Source organism: Aquarana catesbeiana, linkage group LG08, assembly GCF_042186555.1.
Source record: "Aquarana catesbeiana isolate 2022-GZ linkage group LG08, ASM4218655v1, whole genome shotgun sequence".
NCBI classification, from domain to species: Eukaryota; Metazoa; Chordata; class Amphibia; order Anura; family Ranidae; genus Aquarana; species Aquarana catesbeiana.
In genome coordinates, this window is record NC_133331.1 from 193,753,972 (window position 1) to 193,779,427 (window position 25,456).

Sequence of the window (25,456 nt, forward strand, 5' to 3'; positions counted from 1 at the left end):
GCAATCTCACTGGTCCCTGCTGTCTTCTAGGACCTGTGAGTCTCCCAGAAGACAGCGGGGTGGGGGTGGGGGCAAAGGAGGGTCCGGAACATGGCGTAAATAGCTGTAGATACTGCTGCGATCTATGCCCGGAAGTGGGAGAAAATACCTGGATTTTACAGGTATCTGCTCCCCCCTCCCCCCTGAAAGGTGCCAAATATGACACCGGAGGGGGGAGGAATCCGAAAAGCAGAAGTTCCATTTTTGGGTGGAACTCCGCTTTAAAGAGTTGGCACCCACCGGTGTCCTAACAACATAAACAAAGGCGCCAACATGAAAAAAAAAGGCGTGTGGGTCCCCTCTAATCCATACCAGGCCCTTCAGGTCTGGTATGGATTTTGAAGGGGACCACACGCTAAAAGTGCTCCTCAAATCATTACAGCAGGTAAGGAAATCATAAAACTTCATTTTACTACACAAATGTTTAGCAACAAAAAGAAAAATAGAATTGATAGGTGGGACTTGGAGTATTATTAAAGCGGTTGTATACCCGCTGACACTTTTTTTTTTATACCCCTGTAAGGCAAAAGGCATAATGAGCTAGTATGCACCGCATACTAGCTCATTATGAAATACTTACCTTAGAACGAGGCGTCAGTATCTTACCTGGTCCACGCCGAGGTAGCTGACATGTTGCCTCGGCGTGCCTTCCGGGTATCGCGGCTCCAGCGCTGTGAGCGGCTGGAGCCGCGATGTCATCACTCCCGCGCATGCGCGCGGGAGATCTCTTTCCCCGCCAGGTCCGGCATTTGCCGGGCCTTCAGCTGAGAATCCCCTGTGCGCATGCGCCGATGCAGTCAGCGGCTCATAGCAAGGGGAATATCTCCTAAACCGTACAGGTTTACGAGATATTTTTTATAATATATAATATATATATAATAAGGCTTACCTGTAGGTAAAAGTTAAAAAATTAACTATACACCGCTTTAATAATCTGTCTTACTGACAGAGAAGAGCACTGTGTTTGTAATGAATGGCCTCGGGCCAAAGCTGGTATGACATGATTACTTTTTAGCTGAGATTCTAATTAGCAATGTGAGAGGATCATTGCTCATAGAGCAGGCGTGTTATGTGATAAATATCGTACCTAGCTGTTATAGGGTGGTGCCCTCTTTGGATATAAAGGAACACACACATTAACTTTAACAAACTAAATCAGAGGGAACCACATCTGCTACTTCCAGAATCCATCTTCCACAATCATGTCCAGCTTCTTAGGTCAAGCACAGAAGAAAGCCCAGGAAGCTGCCCAAGAAACAAGTAAGAACTGCACTCATTTACTTTATGATGCTTTGCAAGAATCCCCTCTATTGGAAGTAGTAAAGGCAACACACAACTACTGCTTGGAACAAAAAAGAAAAATAGAATTATCAGATTGTGTTGTGCAAAGATGTAATTACTGGTATAAAGACAAGCAATACATCATTTATAAGGAACTTACAATTTGAAATATTTTGACATTTAAAAAAAAAAAAAAAAAAAAGCAGAAACTAGAAACTATTTTTTGTACAAAAAAAAACAACATGTTATTCTTGTAAGCTCCTTGAGGGCAGGAAGGGAGGAATGTACAGTATGTACAACACTACATAAATTGTCTGCGCTATATAAATAACTAAAGTAAATACATAAATTCAACTTATGTGCAAAGATTGTTCAGTAATGAACGATCACTTCCTGCCATATTCTGCAACACAGTCATGGGGGGACTGGTGCAGCGGGGGAGGGAAGAGAGTGCAGCCTGGGAATAGACCAGCTCTAAAGTGAACCTTTTTTTTCTTTGTACTGCATGGGTAAAGCAGATTTATTTAGAGATATATACACTAAGTTTTTTTCTGTTTCAAATGCTGCTTTTAGCATTGGCATACACTATATTACCAAAAGTATTGTGACGTCTGCCTTTGCACGCACATGAACTTTAATGGCATCCCAGTCTTAGTCCGTAGGGTTCAATATTGAGTTGGCCCACCCTTTGCAGCTATAACAGATTCAACTCTTCTGGGAAGGCTCTCCACAAGGTTTAGGAGTGTGTCTATGGGAATGTTTGACCATTCTTCCAGAAGTGCATTGGTGAGGTCAGGCAGTGATGTTGGACGAGAAGCCCTGACTCGCAGTCTCTGGTCCACGGACTAAGACTGGGATGCCATTAAAGTTCATGTGCATGTAAAGGCAGACGTCCCAATACTTTTGGTAATATAGTGTACCTCCTTAGACCCAATATGGTTTCCTGCTGACTTGGCATTTCTGTCCAGATGGAAAGACAAAGAAGTACAGGATCAATGCATTGTGCATCCTGTACAGCTTATTTAATTATATACGGACAGAAGCAAATCATTTCTTACATTGTAACATTCTTCTTACCGGTCCAATGATATATATGAAGCCACTTATGATGTTTTTAGATATATTTTTGTATTGTATCTTTTACTGTTTGTAAAAAGATGTCGTTTATTTTTATATTTGGATATAGTTTTTGAGTATGGCACATTTAACCGCTTGCCGACCAGCCGCCGCAGTTTTACTGTGACAGAATGACACGGCTGGGTGAAACGTTACCTTACGTCGCTTCGCCTTTTGGCCACTAGAGGCGTGCGCCTGGAGCAGATGCGAGTGCCCGGCGAGCACGATGACCGCCAGGCTCCCGCGATCGCTTGTGACAGAGCGAAAACCGGGATCTGTGTGTGTAAACACACAGATCCCGGTTCTCTCAAGGGAAGGGATGAGACAGATCGTGTGTTCATACGAAATATGAACACCGATCTCTCTCCTCCTAGACAGTCCCATCCCCCCACAGTTAGAATCACACACAGGGAACACAGTTAACCCCTTGATCACCCCCTAGTGTTAACCCCTTCCCTGCCAGTGATATTTACACAGTAATCAGTGTATTTTTATAGCACTGATCGCTGTATAATTGTCAATGGTTTCAAAAATGTGTCAAAAGTGTCCGATGTGTCCGCCATGTCACAGTCCCGATAAAGATCGCAGATTGCCGCCATTACTAGTAAAATAAAAAATAATAGTAATAAAAATGCCATAAATCTATCCCCTATGTTGTAGACGCTATAACTTTTGCGCAAACCAATCAATATACGCTTATTGTGTTTTGGTTTTTTTTTACCAAAAATATGTAGAAGAATACATATCGGCCTAAACTAAAAACTGTGGGATATTTATTATAGCAAAAAGTAAAAGATATTGTGTTTTTTTTTTAAATTGTCGCTCTTCTTTTGTTTATAGCACAAAAAATAAAAAACGCAGGGGCGATCAAATACCACCAAAAAAAAGCTTTATTTGTGGGGAAAAAAAAGGATGTCAATTTTGTTTGGGTACAGCGTCGCATGACCGCACAATTGTCAGATAAAGCGACGCAAAAAATGGTCTGGTCATTGAGCAGCCAAATCTGCCGGGGCTGAAGTGGTTAAAGTCCCTTTACTTGTATTCCCTTCCTTCCCTTAGGGGTGGAGAGTGAATAATTTGTTCTTCTGTACTCTCTATAGGGATGGTGACTGAATAAAGTTATTTTACTTCATCATCACATTAAATATATAATTAAATGAGCATACTTCCCCTATACAGTATTTCTTTTGCTGTATTCAGACACTTTTAGGCGTTGCTATTTTTGCAGGCGTTGTTTCTGGTGTTTTTGCAGCGTTTTTGTGCAGGTGTTTTGAGTTGACAAGTGACCAATGAAAAGCAGTAAAATGCCTGTTTTTTGCCAAAAAGGAAGCTCATGTACTTTTTTGAGCGACAGGTGTTTTGCTTAAGGTGACAGAACGCTCAGATGTAAAAAGGGGCCATGAAAGGGATTTGTCTTGGGCGTTTTTAGAGCTGAGGCTTAGAGCAGAAAGTCACCCAATAATAAGCAGAGGTAGTAAGAAAACAGTTCTAGTTTGTCATTTCTGAGGCTTGCTGGTGCAACCCTCTCCCCCACCTTCCCTGCTGTCCGGGGCAGTAGCCCACAGTTTTCCTGGAAGGTAAGTATTTTAAGGTTACCAGAAGCAGCATACTTGTCAAAGAAAAGTGTCAAAATAATATTTTTGGCATCTGTGACTATTGGCTATTGCTGAAATATAGAATATACCAACACTATAATTATGAGAAGTTTGGAATGTTTATTCCCTTGAGGCTGGGTCCATACATGTCTGGCTGCAGTCTGCAGCCTGGAGTCCGGTGCGGTTTTGTTCACCAGTTCAAGTGCAATTCAGATGCGAATTTATACTTGAATTTGCACCTAAACCAGACCCAAATTCGCACAGGACCCTTTTCAGAAACGGACCGCAGCATGTGTGAACAGGCTCCATTGAATGCTGGTCTGATTCACATGTTAAGTGATTCGCATAGACAGAGCCTTACACTTCTCATTTTACATCCAATTAAATGATTGCTAAAAGGATTGTCCACCATCTGTAAAGGTCATTTAAATATCACTGTAGAAAGGGCCTGGTGTGTCTGGTTAGGAAAGTTCCAAAAAGCATGTACATTTTGTATAGAAAATTAGAAACAATCCAGGGGTCTCATTCTAGTATGCAATTCGAACGCGCAAAAAATCATGCATGCTCTGAAACAATTCGACGCATGCTCGGAAGCATTGAACTTCATTTTCTCAGTTTGCCGTAGTGTTGTACGTCACCGCGTTCTTGACGGTCGAAAGTTCCGAGAACTTTTGTGTGACGGTGTGTATGCAAGGCAAGCGTAAGCGGAATTACGTCGGAAAAACCATCCAAGTTTTTTCTGACGGAATCTCTGGTCGTGTGTACGTGATCAGATCATAAGTCCAAATATGAGATCTCATATTTAAGAGGACTTGTCATTCTTTTTTCTATTACAAGGGATGTTTACATTCCTTGTAATAGGAATAAAAGTGACCCAAAATTCTTTAAAAAAAAAAAAATAGTGTAAAAATAAATAAAATCAAACAAAATAAATAAGAAAAAAAAAAAAATTTTAAGTGCCCCGTCCCGACGAGCTCACACGCAGAAGAGAACGCATACGTGAGTAGCGCCCGCACATGTGAGGTATCGCCGCGATTATTAGAGCAAGAGCAATAATTCTAGCCCTAGACCTTCTCTGTAACTCAAAACATGCAACCTGTAGAATTTTTTAAACGTCGCCTATGGAGATTTTTAAGGGTTAAGGTTTGACGCCATTCCATGAGCGGGCGCAATTTTGAAGCGTGACATGTTGGGTATCAATTTACTTGGCGTAACATTATCTTTCACAATATTAAAAAAAGCTGGGCTAACTTTACAGTTGTCTAATTTTTTTATTCAAAAAAGTGTGCTTGTAAGACCGCTGCGCAAATACGGTGTGACAAAAACGATTGCAATGACTGCCATTTTATTCTCTAGGGTGTTAGAAAAAAAATGTATAATGTTTGGGTGTTCTAAGTAATTTTCTAGCAAAAAAAGCGTGTTTTAACTTGTAAACACAGAGTCTGAAAAAGAGGCCCGGTCTTAACAAGACTCGTGGCCACTCATTAAAATGGGAAGAAAAGAGGTTTAACCTTAAACTACGTAGAGGGTTCTTTACTGTAAGAGCAGCAAGGATGTGGAATTCCCTTCCACAGGCGGTGGTCTCAGTGGGGCGCATCGATAGTTTAAAAAAGCTATTAGATAAGCACCCGAACAACCACAACATACAGGGATATACAATGTAATACTGACTTATAATCACACACATAGGTTGGACTTGATGGACTTGTGTCTTTTTTCGACCTCACCTACTATGTAAATAAGTGTAGCAATATGTTGATAAATGTTGTACCTTCATTAAATGTAACCATATTGCTACACTTAGAGATGCCTCTCTTCTCTTTTATACTCAGTTGTGACATGACGCTACTCTTATATCAAGACATCGCTTGTATATCAAGTCAAACCAAGGTTTTACTGTACCTTGTTTTTTTTTTTCAGGACAAACTGGGTTTTATGGAGATCTCTTGATTTTTTTTTTTGTTAGTAATCAAAGGAAAACTGTCCCAAAATAGTAAAAAATAAAAAACGTTTTTTGAAATGTAGCTGTATATTTCTTGTTACTACCATAACCTACCACCAAAGAACAACCCCAAATAAATGATCCTGCTTCTGATGATTGCAGCCACACATATGTGTATGTCATTTGTGGTTTGTACCCGTAGTACAGCCCAGAAACAATAGTGCGCATTTTGCTTTTTTTTTTGTCCTACCTAAAAACATACTAACACTAACTGACACTGATACTAATTTAAAAAAAAAACCGAAAACATTTGATCCAACCACTAACCCTGACAATGACAATGACCTAAATCAAACCTTGATCTAGGTATATTTCCTTTTATTTATTTTTTATACACACATTTTTTTCTCTCTGCAAGGAGAGAGAAATACAATGCATCGCTCTTCTCCATTCACAGAGAAACACAGGGGTGGGCTTCACAGTGACTGATCACTGTGGTAGCCAAAGGCTACCACAGCAATCGTGTGACCCGGAATTGGGAGTTCTGGGTCCCGATCATTAGTATGGTGCCCGGGGCTCTTGGTGAGTCCCTGGTCTCTGTGCTGGGAGAGCGTTCCCAGCATAAAGAGAGATAAGCATATATGTGGCCCCTCGGAAGGAAAGCTCACTTCTGTGAGGCCGCATGTATGTTACGTCGGCGTGAAGGGGTTAAGGTAAAAAAATAAATAAACACACCTTCTGTAATTAGCTCCCCTCTAAATATATACCTGAGCCCAATCTCAATACATGCTGTGCCCAAGAGCAACAGCTCCGCGCTCTCTCTCTCCTCACTAGGCATGGAGGCAGCAGTGGGAGCTATTGGCTTTTGCTGCTGTCAAATAAATCCTGTGAGGAGGGAGCAGGGGCAATAAACGCACACATCTCAGCTTGGGATGGAGTCTACACAAGTGCCCCCATAGCTAGCGGCTTGCTATGGGTGCACTTGAAAGCGCAGAGGAGCCAAAAGCGATGCTGGGGGACCCCAGAAGAGTAGGTTCGGGACTGCTCTGTGTACAATCATTATCAATGTTTATAAAATTTATTGAACCTTTAGAATCACTTCAGTTTGTAGTCCTGACAGCACCTGTGTTGTAGGAGTTTTTTGATTATCTGCCATCAGCCCTAAACTCAAGCAGGAGTTAGGCCCCATTCACACTAGCGCGTTTTTTGATGCATTTTGCATTTTGCAGAAATGCACGGGAATTTTTTAACATGGGTTCCTATGGAACATGTTCACATCAATGCTTTTTTGTATCTCCGCGTTTTTGGAAAGGGTCGGGGACTTTTTCTCATGCAAAATGCAGCGTTTTGCATGTAATGGTTTTCAATGGACAAGCATCAAAAACGCAAGTGCACCTTTTTTGCAGCGTTTTTGATGCGTTTTTGATGCGTTTTTGGTGCGTTTTTGCCGTTTTTTTTTTTTTTTTTTTTTATTTATTTTTTTTTTTGTAATTTTTTTGTAAGACTGTAAAAAAAAATGAAAAAAAAAAAAAAAAACGCAAAACGCTAATCGCGGCAAAATCGCGGCAAAATCGCGGCAAAAACGCGGCAAAAACGCGGCTCAAAAACGCGGCAAGCATGAAAAAAAAACCTCCAAAAACGCTCAAAAGCAACATGCATAGGTGTGAATCGAGCCTTAGGGTGGCCTTACAATCCACATGCCACTTTTGTCCCACCAAAATCAAGTAATTATAGCAATTCAAGTTTGGAATTCATACTGTATATCACTATCTGTATATAGGGGTCAGACAACTGAGTGCACACGTCATAAACGAAATGCAACTTTCACTTGTGCAGCTTAAGCATAGTTTTAGCATTAAGCTAGCCATTCACCATTATGGTTTTGGTAAAGCTAAAAGAAAGTTGTACAAGAAAATTGTATAATGTATGACCAGCCTTACATGAAATGGGAAAAGGAATTCTGCCTTTTCTTTGAATTGCTGCATGATTGTTCCAGCTCAGTGACTCTGAACTATTGAAGCTCCCATAATTTTGCCCATAATAGGTCTACTTTAGTAATTAAACAACGTAGAATCTAAATATTGAAATCATTGTTTCTGTTTTGCAGCTAAACAAGGAGAACAGGTAGTCCAGGCCTGTGTTGATAAGGGAAAGGAAGCTGGTCAAAATGGTAAGTTTACTACAACCTCCAGTCTACATCGGTCTGAGCTACTATCTCACTGATAACCTTCTCAACACCATTAAGGCCACTTTCACACGGGCGCCTCTGTTTGGCGGACTCCGCTTGCTTAGCACAGGGATCACTCCGCTGATCAGGTGGATAACAGGTCCATCTCCACTCACTGTGCAGAGCGGATATGGACCCAGTCCCACTCTCTTCTATGGGGAAATCGGGTGAAAACAGACCGCCTGTCAGTTTTTACCCGATCATATCCGATCGATGGATGGAAAATAGGACCACCATCCATCTGGATTTGGTGGATAGGATCATGTCACCGCTGACATCCACCGCTCCATAGTGGTGAATGGAGGGTCCAATCAGGTCCACCTGAAAAACTGACAGGCGGACCTGATCGGACAGCATGTGTGAAAGGGGCCTTACAGTCTTGCTTTTGCCCACAAGGCTGCACTTCTAAAACAAACTACCAGCTTACTAACGGCTAAAACCAGTGGCCACTACTCCGTACTCGTGCTCTTAAACCTTTCATACAGATGACCACTCCTCAAAAAATGTCACTCTCTAGGTCTCCAGAACTCTTCTTTTTCCTGGCTCTCCACCTACCCATAATTTTATTTCATTATCACCTACAACTCTATCTCCAGGAAGCTTTTTACATAAAATTTTTATTCACTAAAAAAAAAATATATAAAGAAAAATAATGATACCCAGGGCACTGGTGTTACATAGCATTATAAGTTTTCTAAGGAGAGTGTTTCTCCTCAAACTGAATCTCCATGAACAAGGCAAGGATGCAGATGAGTTACTCCTGATTCGTGTTGTGTGTAAATCTAAGCTAAAGCAATTTTCCAATTCCTGTAAACATGGAAAAATGAGCTTGGAGCTCCAACTGGTGGCCAGAAATTAATAGGAAATATTTCAGATTTATCTGAAACATTTAAAAACAAAAACATTATAAACACCCCCTATAAACACTTTCTGCGATTTGTATAACTGCTGGATCTAGGTGCTTGTTCACACCATATCTGCTGAGCTGAATTTTTCTGCACACACGGAGGCTCTTTACCATGTGATCAGCCGTGTTCAATCACGGCTGATCACGAAGTCAACAGGAAAAGCCATTGATTGGCTTTTCCTCACTCGGGTCTGACAGGCGCGAGTAGAGGAGAGCCGATCTGGGGATGCCCACACTATACCACCAGGGAAGCCGCCAGGACCACCAGGGAAGGGGGCAACATGTGGATGGCCAGGTATGTACCCCATGGCCATCCACATGTGCAAATTATGCCCAATCTGTGCCAATCAGTGCCCACAAATGGGCACTGACTGGCACTATTATATAACATGTAACATCAGTGATGCCCAACAATGCCACCAATCAGTGTCATCAGTGCCACCCATCAGTGTCTATCAGTGCCACCCATAAGTACCCATCAGTGCCACCCATAAGTACCCATCAGTGCCGCCTATGAGTGCCCATCAGTGCCACCTATGAGTGCCCATCAGTGCCACCTATGAGTACCCATCAGTGCCACCTATGAGTGCCGCCTCATCGGTGCACGTCAGTGCAGCCATATCAGTGCCCGTCATTGCAGAAGAAAACTTACTTATTTACAAAAATTTTTAACAGAAACAAAGAAAAACTTGTTTTTTTTTCAAAATTTTCTGTCTTTTTTTATTTGTTGCGCAAAAAATAAAAACCACAGATGTGATCAAATACCACCGAAACAAAATGATAAAAAAATTTGTTTGGGTACAGTGTAGCATGACCGTGCAATTGTCATTCAAATTGCGACAGCGCTGAAAGCTGAAAATTGGCCTGGGTGGGAAGGTGTCTAAGTGCCTGGTATTGAAGTGGTTAAAAAAGAAACATGCTGGCATTGTAGACTTGCTCCTATGATAGTTGCCAGGCTGTCATGATTAATCCTCTGGCTTAAAGTGGTTGTAAACCCTTACAGACCACTTTTTGCTACAGGTAAGCCTATAATAATGCCGCGTACACACGGTCGGACTTTTCGTCTACAAAAGTCCAACGGACGCTGACGGACTAAAGCTGGCTGGTAATCCGATCGTGTGTGGGCTTCTCCGGACTTTCAACGGACTTTTTCAGCCTCAAATCCGACGGACTTTAGATTTGAAACATGCTTCAAATCTTTCCGACGGACTCGAGTCCGGTCGAAAAATCCGCTCGTCTGTATGCTAGTCTGACGGACAAAAACCCACGCTAGGGCAGCTATTGGCTACTGGCTATCAACTTCCTTATTTTAGTCCGGTGTACGTCATCACGTAAGAATTCGACGGACTTTTGTGCGATCGTGTGTAGGCAAGTCTGTTCGTTAGAAAGTCCGCCGCAAGTCCGTCGAAAGTCTGTCGGACAGGCTGTCGGACTTTTGTAGCTGAAAAGTCCGACCGTGTGTACGCGGCATAAGGCTTACCTGTAGCTACCCAGGATATCTCCTAAACCTACACGGTTTAGGAGATATCCCCTGTATTTGCATGTGCTGACGTCATCGGCACATGTACACTGAAGCAATGGCATATACGTGCCGTTTGCTTCAGTGAGTGTGCCGTTACTGGTGGCTCCCATGCGCAGGAGTGACGTCATCGCGGCTCTGGCCAATCACAGCGCTGGAGCCACGATACCCGGAATTAACCCCCGGGAGTGTCGGCCGCCGGAGCGGTGTACGGGCACCGCAGCGGGGGCTTCGATCTCAAGTGAGTATTACATAATGAGCTAGTATGCTATGCATACTAGCTCATTATGCCTTTGTCTTGCAGGTGTTAGTTTGAAAAAAAAAAAAAAGTGGGTTTACAACCACTTTAAAGTGTATGTAAACCCTCACCTTGTTAAACAACTCATTCAGTTTAAAAAAGAAATGAAAGGCAAAACATTTGTGTATACATATAATCACATATCCTCTGTTCTGAACTGCATAGGAGCTGGAGGTGGAGAAACAGCATTACACTGAACTTCTCAGTGAATGGCTGTGTAGGGAAGGTGTATCAGGACGTCTGATCATTGGAGGAGAGCAGGCAGAGTTCCCAGCATTGCTAGAGAACTGACCGTGGTGTGTTCTTCTGCTTAGTGTGGTCAGTTTTTAATAGGAAAGCAGAGGGACTGACAGGAACACCTGGGATTTCACACAAAGGAAGCAATACAAAGAGAACAGGAAAATTCTACATATAAGTACATGGAACAGCAGGCACATATCAGGAATATGAAATGCTGGGGTAACATATTCTTTAAGGCATATGCATAGCCAAAAGTTTTTTATTTTGGATAGAGTAGGGAAGGATTATATCCTCTTTTAAATTTTTATTGCTATATCCCTGCTAGGTAGGTTCACCATCTCACCATGACCATTGTCAGCAAGACAAAATTCTGAAAAATCCAACATTTTACTAGTTGTCACCAGAACATGAGATGAAACTAATATCTTCAGTGGGGACAACTAAGTAGGTATTTCCCGACCTATTTCTGTTGTGATTCCAGGTCAGTGAGACACAAATAGCAAACATTTAAATAATAAGGGTTTTAACTAGACTTTTCTCATCGCATGCTTGTTCCATGTCAGTGACTAAGGCTGGCCATACATTATTACAATTTTCCAAAACCATGGTAGGTCAAACCTAAACACTTTCAATTTGTATGCAGTCAGGCAGGCCCTTGCACAACATAGTTGAAGGTAAATCTAAACCGAACTGAACCAGAAAATTGTATAATGTATGGCCAGATTTAGGCTGTACTGAAGACAGTCGGTCATGACAGTAGCCAGGAAGAAGGAAGGTGATCGTGGCATCCACCATGTTCCTATAAGGCAACTATTTGGCTCAACTGTGTGGTACTTTGAACCGTACACCCCCCCCCCCCCCTTCTTGGTACAGTTCCGTTCTTCTCATATGCTGGCCCTTGCCACTGAGCCCCACTCCTATTAGGACTGAGTGGATGAGTATCAAGCGAAAATACTGACCATATTCTAAGGTGGATGAGGGAATCCACCGGAGTCGCTGTATTCTGACAGCAGGTAGACGTCCCCATCGTCAGAATACACAGATCAGAGCTGCAGGGTATGATCGAGCCGTGAAAATCGGACAGGGTGGCCATACAGAAGCAGATCAACTTCTGTTCAACCACAGTGCCAACACATGGATCTAAATTTGGCTGGTCCCTGCTGAACTGGCCGAATTTTGCTTAAAAAGGATAAGTTTACCTTTTGTAACATGTTACAGCCATATTCAGGGTGTAACGTTATAAATCCACGGACCCCCACACCTCTCCGATGTCAAGGGTGGCGGGGGATCTTCTACCCCCCCCCCCCCGTCAGAATTTGCAGAGAACACGGCCGTGCGGGGCTTCGCCCGCCCGACTGCGTCACTCATTCACGGCTTATATACAGTCTGCAAGAACCCTGCATAGCACCCAAAATGTGCCGATCGTGGGTGCAATGCTTTCCAGGCTCCTAATTTAAAAAAATAATAAATGCACATTTTTTTTTACCTGCAAAAAGATGTGCTTTTATTATTATTTTTTTTTTTTTTAAAAGGTGAGCTTATCCTTTAGCCCAGGTTCACACTGAGCTGCGGGAATTAAGCCTTGCGAGTTCAGCTAATTTCACTCCCGCACGTCAGTCCCGATTTCGGCTGCGATTTCAGAGACATCTGTGCTGGTTTCTGCACAGATGTCAATGTAAATCGCAGCCCGAAATTGCAAAAAGTAGTACAGAAACTACTTTTTGAAATGAAACAGATGCAGTGTCGCACCGATTAGGACGGTGCCATTGATGTCAATTGCCGCCAATTTGACATGTCAAATCGCATGTCAAAATGCTCCAGTGTGAACCAGGGCTTAAGGATAGGAAATTTTAAACAGGGGCAGGAGCGTTGATGCTGGTAGCTTCCAAATATTGCATTACTAAGTGAAACTCCTTATAGTTTATATAAGACCCATTTATAGGTCAGTCACATGTTGAGCTATTGACTTTGTAATTTAAAGTAAGCCCCACAGAAACTAAACTACCGTCATTAAAGATCTACACACGCCTTCTCCCAAGCCGGTTATTGCCCCAAAATGCTCCACTATGAAATTTGTAATATTTGAAGAGGAAATAGGTCTGTTGATCATTAATGCCAGCCATCATGCTGTTGGACTATTAGTGAATTGGGGGAGGAGCCATGGACTGAAACCCTTTTCTCTACAAAAGTGAAGATCTGCATATAGGAGCATCCCAGACTTAAGGGCTCCTAGTGAATGGAGAGAATAGTGAATAGAGAATGTTTTTTTTTTTTTTTAGTACTAGATTAAGTGGTTTACTTTTAAAACGGGATCCAAATACTGGAATGAGTTTTGGAAAAGATTAGTCTGTGAAGACACAATAGTACCCTGGCAACTCCACAGCTTTCTACCAGGCAAAAGATGAAGCTACAAGTACACATATCATTGATATGCAGAAAGATGGAGCTGGTGACACTGTAATCCGTATTTGACTGCATAAGAGTAAAAATAAAACAAAGAAGTTGATGCGTTTTGGCGGGAACCTTAGTCATGGCATATCCTGTTCTGGTGTGAATGGACACACTGAGCCTGGGCACTTGTGAGTGGACCCTTCAATGGAATTGGGCTCTCCCTGTAGACTACTTTCACTAGACACAAATCATTGAACATCTGAATATGCAATAGCAGCTTGGCAATCTAGGTGCTATTTGAAAATGCAATGGTATTTAGAATGTCCTGTAGTTTTGCTATAATATCTATCTATCTATCTATATCTATATATATATATATATATATATCCAATTATCTTTTTAACATTTATTTTTCTTTGACAGTAATTGACCAAGGATGTCAAGCTGCTCAGAATACGTGTGACCAAGTAACCGGGGAAGTTAAAGACAAGCTCCCCACTGGATGGTTGAAATAACCACATCATACTATATGGAAAATACTCAGAAGATACGGGAAATATTTGCCAAACTGTATATTTACGGCTGAATAAATTTTGTATTTTAGTGGGAAAGTCTTAAGCTTCTAACTGTATAATACAATGTTCTAATTCCCAGTTTAAAAAAAAACTTTCAACCATTACCACCACCACTTTTGATATATTGTGTTCTGTAAATACAAAGCCCGCCATCAGCTGTCATTCTGATCCTGTACTTCTACACTTTGAGGCACTGAACCAACACAACTTCATGTTTCTCCAAGTACTTTTTCCAGAAGGCCATCTATTCACTGATTGCACCTGCCTAACAAACTTCTAGAACACTTTCTGGTATTTGTTAGGTTGTTTTTATACTGTACCAAATGCCAGAAGAAGGACATTAAAATGTGAATCCGTTTTTTATTTTTTTACACTTGAAAACCATTTCTTTTCTTCCATTACATTGAGCAGGAGACATTTGAAAACAAACAAGTGTTTACAGCCACAGAACACACTGCAAGAGAAATCCCAGTGATCTTCTGAAAAAAAAAAAAAGTCACCAAGAACTTAAAGCAGAGTCCCACCCAAAAATGAAACTTCCGCTTTAAGTGTTGGTGACCCCCTGACATGCCCCATTTGGCATGTCATTTTGTGGGGGGGGGGGGGCACCCTGTTTTTAGAGGCACCCAGCTCCTATTTCCTCCCCCGGAAGGAAGATCACCTCTCCCCCCTCCCAGCAATCTTCTGGGACACGTCACAGGTCCTAAAAGATTGCCCAGCCATTCGCAGCGTGGCTCGTGCATTCGCAATGGTCAACAGTTATGCACCGTACACACGGTCGGATTTTCCGATGGAAAATGTGTGATAGGACGTTGTTGTTGGAAATTCCGACCGTGTGTAGGCTCCAACACACATTTTCCATCGGATTTTCCGACACACAAAGTTTGAGAGCAGGATATAAAATTTTCCGACAACAAAATCCGTTGTCAGAAATTCCGATCGCGTGTACACAAATCCGACGCACAAAGTGCCACGCATGCTCAGAATAAATAAAGAGATTAAAGCTATTGGCTACTGCCCCGTTTATAGTCCCGACGTACGTGTTTTACGTCACCGCATTCAGAATGATCGGACTTTCCAACAATTTTGTGTGACCGTGTGTATAAAAGACAAGTTTGAGCCAACATCCGTCGGAAAAAATCCTAGGATTTTGTTGTCGGAATGTCCGATCAATGTCCGACCGTGTGTACAGGGCATCAGAATGCCGGCACAGCGGAGAGGAGCAGGGCTTCATGCACCCGCATCGCTGGACCGTGGGACAGGCAAGTATCTGATTATTAAAAGTCAGCAGCTACACTTTTTGTAGCTGCTGACTTTTAAATGGGTGGAACTCCGCTTTAATACTTTAAAAAAAAAGTCACTAACAGTCATGTCATATTTGCAGGCCTGGAGTTGGCGACTCCTCACCAATGACAAGCTTGCTACTTAGAAGAAAGAGAAATACACCCCATTTACAACATCACCTCCCCTCTGACGGAAGCACTTTAGAATGTCCTTTGTCAATGAGGAAATGCCACCTCACTGGTCCAGGCAGCGGGTTAGAGAAACAGGTAAAAATTCTTGGTTCTCTATGGCAATCCTGTTGATGACCCTTTGTCACCAGTAACAGCATCACAAGTAGGACATAGATCTTTATCAAACTGTTGTGCCATACAGACTTGTGCAGTCACCAAGTCTTGCACCACATAATCTTCACTAGAGATGGCTGCAGATAAACAGGTACAACTTATGTAGGAGAATTGGTTTAATCTCTGTGCATCACTTGAGGCCAATCACTTCTCTAGGTATATAAAAGAGTTTATAACCACTTTAAGTGTAAACATTTCTTTCACATTTCCAACAAACTCAATACTGCATGATAGAGCTGCACGGTTAATCGTTAAAGAGCTAAGATCGCGATTCTACCCCCCCCCCCCCCCCCCCCCCCCCCCCCATGCAATCTCAGAGCATTTTCCTGATTCTATGCAGAGAGTTCTCTGCTCAAGCCTACAGCTGTCCAAAAAAACAAAAGGCAGTCTGACAAGTTTCACAACATTGGATAAAGAGAAACATTGTAACACTTGGTACTTTAGATCAAAGGGATGATCTTGTCTGTAAGACCCCTTTCACACTGGGGCGGTGCGGGCGTTAGCGGTAAAGCGCCGCTAGTTTTAGTGGCGCTTTACCGCTGTTACCCCGTCCTGCAAGTGCACCACTCGGGCTTTCACACTGGGGTGGCTTGAGAGGCGCTATTTTTAGTGCTAAAACGCCTGAAAAGCACCCCTGTGTGAAAGGGGTCTAAATGAGAGACGTTTAACCATTTAAAGACTAAACCTTTTTCTCACGCTTATAAGTTAAAATCTGTATTGTTTGGCTAGAAAATTACTTAGTACCCCAAAAATATTTTTTTTTCTGCAGAGACCCTAGAGAATAAAATGGCAGTTGCAACATTTTGTCACAATGTATTTGCGCAGCGGTCTTTTTTGGGAAAAAATACACTTTAACCACTTCAGCCCCAGAAGGTTTTCCCCCTTCCTGACCAGAGCACTTTTTACAATTTGGCACTGAGTTGCTTTATCTGGTAATTGGGTACAGCATTGCATGACGGCGCAAAAGAAATTTGCATCCCTTTTTTTCCCCACAAATAGAGCTTTCTTTTGGTGCTATTTGATCACCTCTGCGGTTTTTATATTTTGCGCTATACACAAAAAAAGAGCGACAATTTTGAAAAAAAAATAATAATATTTTTTACTTTTTGCTATAATAAATATCCCCAAAAATTATTTTAAAAAACAAAATTTCTTCATCAGTTTAGGCCAATATATATTCTTCTACATATTTTTGGTAAATATCTCTCTCTCTCTCTCTCTCTCTCTATATATATATATATATATATATATATATATATAAATATAATCAATGAGCGTATATTGATTGGTTTACGCAAAAGTTATAGTGTCTACAAACTATGGGAAAGATTTATAGCATTTTTTACTAGTAATGGTGGTGATCTCCAATTTTTAGCGTTATTACGACCGACAGATTGGACACTTTTGGGACCATTGACATTTATACAGCGATCAGTGCTATAGAAATGCTCTGATTACTGTGTAAATGTCACTGGTAGGGGAGGAGTTAACACTAGGGGACGATCAAGGGGTTAAATGTGGGTTCCCTCGGTGTGTTCTAACTGTATGGGGATAGGACTGAGTAAGAGAGGAGACATATCGCTGTTCCTACTCACTAGGAACAAACGACATGTCTCCTCTCCTCTGACAGCACAGGGATTTGTGCATTTATACATACACACACACACACCCCTGTGCTGGCGCTCCTGTACGCGTTCGCCTGCGGCCACACGCAGCGGGCACACCCCTCTGGCAGCTCGCAAAAGGAACCCCGTACCCGTATGGGGTTTCGCGCAAGGGAGCCATTCTGCCCCCGTAAATACACGTGAGCCGGTCGGGAACCGGTTAATGAATTAATAAAAAAAAAAAACTAAAAACAGTAAAGTTAGCCCAATTTTTTTTATATAATGTGAAAGATTGTTACGCTGCAAGAATTGTGATCTTTATTCTAAGCAAAAAAATAGGAATTCTCATTTTGCCCAGAATTGTGCAGCTATACTGCATGAGCAAAAAAGAGTTACATCTCAAGGCCTCTTTCACACCATGGTGCAGAGACGTCAGTTTTTCTGCACACGTTCTGCAAGAGCAACAATAAATAAATAAAATAAAACACACCATACAATGGTTCTTTATGTGCCCTGTTCACATCACAACATGCAGATTTATTATGCGCAGGAATCTGAAATGTGTATGCAGTTTTCTGCACAGGGAAAAAAAAAAAAAAGACATCAACATTGATGTGAATAGGGCACATAACTAATGCGCATGGAAACTGATGCAACATGCAAAAGAAGACTGAAATGCTGATGAAAACTGATGTCTCTGTAGGTGAAATCTGTTATCAGTTTTCATGTACGTATGGCGTAAACGAGCCCTAATGCCGTGTACACACAATCGGACTTTACAGCATACTTGGTCTGGCGTACCGGATTTCGTTGGACAATTCGATCGTGTGTGGGCTCCAGCGGACTTTGTTTTATCAAAAGTTTGACGGACTTATGCCGCGTACACACGGTCGGACTTTTCGTCTACAAAAGTCCAACGGACGCTGACGGACTAAAGCTGGCTGGTAATCCGATCGTGTGTGGGCTTCTCCGGACTTTCAACGGACTTTTTTAGCCTCAAATCCGACGGACTTTAGATTTGAAACATGCTTCAAATCTTTACGTCGTAAGTACGACGGACCCCGAAATCCGCTCGTCTGTGTGCTAGTCCGACGGACAAAAACCCATGCTAGGGCAGCTATTGGCTACTGGCTATGAACTTCCTTATTTTAGTCCGGTGTACGTCATCACGTACGAATCCGTCGGACTTTTGTGTGGTCGTGTGTAGGCAAGTCCGTTCGTAAGAAAGTCTGCCGCAAGTCCGCCGAAGGTACGTCGGAAGTCTGTCGGACAGGCTGTCGGACTTTTGTAGACGAAAAGTCCGACCGTGTGTACGCGGCATTAGATTTGAAATATGTTTCAAATCTATCCAGCGGACTCGAGTCCGATTGAAAAGTCCGCTCGTCTGTATGCTAGTCTGATGGACAAAAACCGAGGCTAGGGCAGCTATTGGCTACTGGCTATGAACTTACTTGTTTTAGTCCGGTCGTACGTCATCATGTACGAATCCGTCGGGCTTTGGTTGATCGTGTGTAGGCAAATCCGTTGATTCGTAAAGTCCGTCGTAAAGTCTGTTGCAAAGTCCGCCGGGCAAAGTATGCCGTAAAGTCCGGTCGTGTGTACGTGGCATTAGAGACGGATCAGACTCAAACAATTAAAGCAGGACTAAACCCATCGGTTTAACGGCTTCCAAAAACAGCTAGCATGCCAGGAATGCTAACTGTCATATACTTGTGCACTCAAATGTCTGGCCTCATAACTGATCCACATGTGCAGCACCATGATAGTTGCAGATCAAAACAGAATCTAAGATGGCAGCTTCCTAGGCTGAAAAATATGTGGGTTTAGTTCCACTTTAAGATGACAGTTGGAATCTAAAGATTGAACTGGGACAGGTTGCCATTCTCTAATAGTAGTGGATCAAAATAAACTTGCAAAAGAATCAAGAACCAGTTTATAACCTTTACACCATCTGGACCTAGTAGCCTATAAAACACCCTGTACAAAAGTTTTTAAATTATAAAAATGGCTTTGGAAGACTTTGAAGCAGTGATGCATGGTAACCAATCAACAGGTGCAGGATTACCTTAACCACTTCCAGACCGCCCACCGTCATTATACGTCGGTACTTTGACGTAGAATACCATTGTTATGGCAGTAGCTGGCTGCCATAACCCTGGTATATTCTTAAAACAGCAGGCAGTCCGCTTTCAGATAAAAGTGATCTCTGCGGCGGATTCGTCGCGAGATCACTTTTATTAGCGGCGGGAGAGGTGCCTTTCCCCTGCCAGGCATGGAGTTGAGTGAGGGAAAGATAGCCCCCACTCGGCTCCATACCATTGAATGATGAAAGCGATGTCAAATGTCACTTCCACCCAATGGTCTTAAAAAGGGGGGAAAAAAAAAGAGGTTTTTTTATATAGCATTTAAGTGTAAACATGAGAACTGAGGTCTTTTCGACCCCAGATCTCACGTTAAAGAGGTCCTGTCATGCTTTTTTTTTATTACAAGAGATGTTTACATTCCTTGTAATAGGAATAAAAATGACCCAAACATTTTTTTTTAAATGGACATTGTGAATTAAAAAAAAAAAAAAAAAGTAAAATAAATAAGAAACGAAAAAAAAAAAAAAAATTAAAGCACCCCGTCCTGCCTAGCTCACGCGCAGAAGCAAACGCATATGTAAGTTGCGCCCGCATATCAAAAAACTGTGTTCAAACCACACCTGTAAGGTATCGCCGCGATCGCGAGAGCAATAATTCTAGCAAACGACCTCCTCTGTAACTCAAAACTGGTAACCTGTAGAAATTTTTAAACGTCACCTATAGAGATTTTTACTGTGTAAGCAATATTTTCAAATCTTGTGACGTGACAATGGTGCACTACACCCCACGTGAAGAGTTAAAAATGTGGCGCTATCCCAAATACACTATATGTAATGTCACTATTTACAGTGAAAATCCTAATCTATTGAACACATTTTTACAGGTGTATATTGAAAAAAATGAAAAATAAAAAAATATACCAAATGAAATCAAAAACACCAAAATTAAATGCAATACCTAAAGTGACTCAGTGCTGACACTACTAGACAATCATATGTGTCAATCCTATTACAATCAACGAGTGTATAACATTAAACCAATAACATAATGTACATATTAAACATTGACTAAGTGACTATTATACAATAATTATAGTCCGTGACAAGTGCACACATATGTGAAAAAAGTCCGTGATAATGATTAAATAAAAATCAACTGTGCCACAACAAGTCCTTATTGTTCCTGAAGTTTAATTGAACCTTCCACCACACCTATGTGTTCAGTGCTCCCTCTCCCAATAGACAGTCTCTCACCCCGCTCTCTATGCCTCCACTTTCGTAAGAGGCTATCAAGCATAAGAGTATCCAGGCTACCAGTAGGGGTTAAGTGTATTCCATCCAGGGATTCGTTCCATATGCAAATGAAAAAGAACTCCAATAGTGTAATAACGTAAAAACTTTTAATGTCGCACACTTCAAATTACACTTCAAAAGATCCACTCACATTGTGTAAACACTATAAAAGCACAGCAAAAAATCCACGGCAATCTGTACACGGTAATATCAACACAGCAACCTGGATAAGCTTTCCTATGGGGTATGCGGTCACGGCGGACCTTGCCACAGCTGACCGTGTAAGGAGTCTCTCTCACCCTCTCCTCGCCCGCTCGTCCAATGGTCCCACCGTCTCCCCTAATAAGCGAACCACAGAGCTTGCTTCCTTCTGTCACTAAGTATATGGTGTTTAACCTTCGCTCGGCCACGCCCCCGTGGCCGAGCGAAGGTTAAACACCATATACTTAGTGACAGAAGGAAGCAAGCTCTGTGGTTCGCTTATTAGGGGAGACGGTGGGACCATTGGACGAGCGGGCGAGGAGAGGGTGAGAGAGACTCCTTACACGTCAGCTGTGGCAAGGTCCGCCGTGACCGCATACCCCATAGGAAAGCTTATCCAGGTTGCTGTGTTGATATTACCGTGTACAGATTGCCGTGGATTTTTTTGCTGTGCTTTTATAGTGTTTACACAATGTGAGTGGATCTTTTGAAGTGTAATTTGAAGTGTGCGACATTAAAAGTTTTTACGTTATTACACTATTGGGAGTTCTTTTTCATTTGCATATGGAACGAATCCCTGGATGGAATACACTTAACCCCTACTGGTAGCCTGGATACTCTTATGCTTGATAGCCTCTTACGAAAGTGGAGGCATAGAGAGCGGGTGAGAGACTGTCTATTGGGAGAGGGAGCACTGAACACATAGGTGTGGTGGAAGGTTCAATTAAACTTCAGGAACAATAAGGACTTGTTGTGGCACAGTTGATTTTTATTTAATCATTATCACTGACTTTTTTTCACATATGTGTGCACTTGTCACGGACTATAATTATTGTATAATAGTCACTTAGTCAATGTTTAATATGTACATTATGTTATTGGTTTAATGTTATACACTTGTTGATTGTAATAGGATTGACACATATGATTGTCTAGTAGTGTCAGCACTGAGTCACTTTAGGTATTGTATTTAATTTGGTGTTTTTGATTTCATTTGGTATATTTTTTTATTTTTCATTTTTTTTCAATATACACCTGTAAAAATGTGTTCACTAGATTAGGATTTTCACTGTAAATAGTGACATTACATATAGTGTATTTGGGATAGCGCCACATTTTTAACTCTTCACGTGGGGTGTAGTGCACCATTGTCACGTCACAAGATTTGAAAATATTGCTTACACAGTTGATATTTACCAAGTGGCAGCTATAGGTAGGCTATACCAACTGATGATAATCATCATCTAGGTTGATTCTCCGAGGCGCAGTGGTGGTCAACTAAGTATAGGGTGGATATTATACCTAGAAGTACCGCTTATTAATTAATATAGAGATTTTTAGGTGCCAAAGTTTATCACCATTCCACGAGCGGGCACAATTTTGAAGCATGACATGTTGGGTATCAATTTACTCACTAACATTATCTTTCACAATATAGAAAAAAATTGTGCTAACTTTACTGCTGTCTTATTTTTTTTTTAATTAATTGCGCTTGTAAGACCGCTTCGCAAATACGGTGTGACAAAGTATTGCGACGACCGCCATTTTATTCTCTAGGGGTCTTTCAGCGCCAGTTTCTATTGCAGCGTAAAATAGAAACTGGCACAGGTTTTGCTACAAATTAAAGATCGTGGCAGTCTCAGAAAACTGTCCACACAGACACAGCATAGAAAGAGGGAACAGATCCGTTCTAATTAATAAAAGGGACATGTGCCCCTTTTGTTATTTAGAAGCAGCTCCTGCTCGTTTTTTCAAATTTAGAAGAGGGGTGCAAACATTATGCTTGTACTACTGTTTATTCCCTTGTTGTGACTGGTACTTGAATTGAACCTGTCTAACTCTGGTATAAAATAAGTGCAGTAGTATTTAGAAATACTAAAACTTTTTTTTACAGTTGTCCAAAGAAAAACTGCAGTAAAATTACATTACACCCAAGGTAAAGACAGGCCACTTCTGGGCACAAACGAAGTCACTCAGATGTTGGTATAACTGTATTATTTATTTTTTTCATTTTTATTTGAGAAGTTTATGCTATGCCTTTATTTGAAATGGCCTAGTAACCTTAAGTAGATACATTTTTCAGAATCATTTAAGTCATTTCCATTTGTCAGTTCTTAACCACTTCAATACAGGGCACTTAGACACCTTCCTGCCCAGACCAATTTTCAGCTTTCAGTGCTGTCGCAGTTTGAATGACAATAGCGCGGTCATGCTACACTGTACCCAAACTAAATTTTTATCATTTTGTTCCCACAAATAGAGCTTTCTTTTGGTGGTATTTGATCACCTCTGCGGTTTTTATTTTTTGCTAAACAAATAAAAAAAGACCGAAAATTTTGAAAAAAATAAAAGTTTTGCTTTTGTCTCTGTTAAAAAAATTTGTAAATAAGTACGTTTTCTTTTTCACTGATGGCCACTGATACGGCGGCACCGATGAGGTGGCACCAATGAGCGGGCACTGACGGGCACTCATGGGTGGCACTGGTTGACACTGAAAGGCGGCACTGCTGGGCACTGATAGGCATCCCTGGTGGCACTGACAGTGGTAGGCATTGGAGTGGGCACTGATTGGCAGCTGCCTGGGCACATAGTGGTATTTCCCTGGGGGTCTAGGGGCATACCTGGTGGTCCTGGGCGGGATCCGAGGGGGGGCTGTGCTGATAAACAATCAGCACATACCCCCCCTGTCAGGAGAGCAGCCGATCGGCTCTCCTCTACTCGCGTCTGTCAGAGGCGAGTGAGGAAAAGCCAATTACCGGCTCTTCCTATTTACATCGTGATCAGCCGTGATTGGACACGGCTGATCACGTGGTAAAGAGTCTCCGTCAGAGACTCTTTACCTAGATCAGTGTTGCGGGGTGTCAGACTGACACCCCGCAACAACGATCGCCGCGATGCGCACCCCCGGGAGCGCGCAGCGGCTCAATATTCCTGATCACGTCATATGACGTCCAGTCAGGAATATCAAACCACTTTGCCGCCGTCCTTTTGTAATAGGGCGGGCGGCAAGTGGTTAATTAAAGTGGTTCTAAGACCCGATTCACACCTATGCATTTTTAGTGCTTTTTGCAACCCGTTGTGCAAACATATCCGGCCTATTTGAGGGATAGTAAACATCTAATGAACATCCTAAAGGAAACACCCATCAGTGACCATACGTTTATTGTCACTGTGGGTGTTGATTCATTGTACACCAATTTAAAACAGAATGATGTAATTTCAACTACTAGGATGGCACTGGATAGTAAATACAATAAAAATCTCTCCTGCGCTCAGGTGTCCAGGAACTGAACATGTGGTGCGACCACCTAAAAAAGGTATTGCCTAGCGTCTTGCAGCCCTCCTTTGAACAATGGGTATTCAAGCTTGAAAAAAAACAGAAAAAAAGGAGGGCGCACTAACCTAGTGCATTACTACTGATAAACTTTAATGCAGCATAAAAACAGCAAAAATTATACTCACAAACGAGCTATCAAAACCAGCTTTGAAAAGGGCGCAAATGCGCTGTTCTGTGGATCGACACACCAGGACCTATTGCCAAGAGGGTCAGACCGGTGCAAATGGCCAATGGCTAACGCGTTTCAGGGGAGCACCCCCTTCTTCAGAGCCTGAACGGGCAATGGCTGGTCTCTCGAAATTGCCGCTCTATAAATGTATATATGTGTGCACACATATATACATTTATAGAGAGGAAGTTTATCAGTGGTAATGCACTAGGTTAGTGCGCCCTCCTTTTTTTCTGTTTTTTTCTAACTGGATAGTAAATCCAATTTGAAAAGGGAACAAAAAGACTTCCTATTAGAAGCTTTGAATTTAGCCAATCTCGAACAACTACTTCTGGCATGAAGTCACCCATTATAACCAGATAAGGGGTGTAGCTATGGATCCAAATATGCCCCAAGCGTGGCCAACATACTGATGAGCCAATGGGAAGAGACCAATATCTTTGGCAGTGATATACCAGAAATATCACAGTACAAAATATATATAGATGATATTATGGGATGGCACAGAAGAAAGTCTCAAGGTTTTTCTATCAAACATCAATAATAAATTGCTATGGATTGAAATTTACATGAGCAGAGTTTCTTAGATCTAGTTTTAATGAAGGGGGAATGTTCTATCATCACCAAAACCTTTTTTTAAGGAAACATATAGGAACAGTTATATCCCCACAGCAAGTTACCATCACCCCAAATGGTTGGGAGGGATCCCAAAGGGATAGTTAATGCGTGTGCGACGCAACTGTGATAGTTTGGGAGATTATTTAACACAGTCAGATCTAGTTGTGAAGAAGTTTAAGGAAAAAAGGGCACCATGAGCAAAATTTAGTGCCACTGCAGAAACAGGTAATGGAAATGGACAGAGCAACACTTTTGATGGATAAACCAAAAGAGTAGAATAAGGAACAGATACCTTTTCTAACTAATCTTAATAGAGATTATAAGGCGTTAGAATGTATAGTGAAGAAACATTGGCCAATTTTGCTTAGGGAAAAGACTAGTTGACTTAGTCCC

General features: G+C 41.8%; 1 long non-coding RNA gene across 1 annotated transcript; it reads left to right on the top strand.

Moving 5' to 3' along the window:
• Positions 1-1,140: 1,140 nt before the first annotated feature.
• LOC141106198 (uncharacterized) lies at positions 1,141-14,166 on the top strand. Its single transcript, XR_012235693.1, has 3 exons — positions 1,141-1,299; positions 8,081-8,143; positions 13,979-14,166. It is a non-coding gene; the product is annotated as an uncharacterized lncRNA (long non-coding RNA).
• Positions 14,167-25,456: the final 11,290 nt, after the last annotated feature.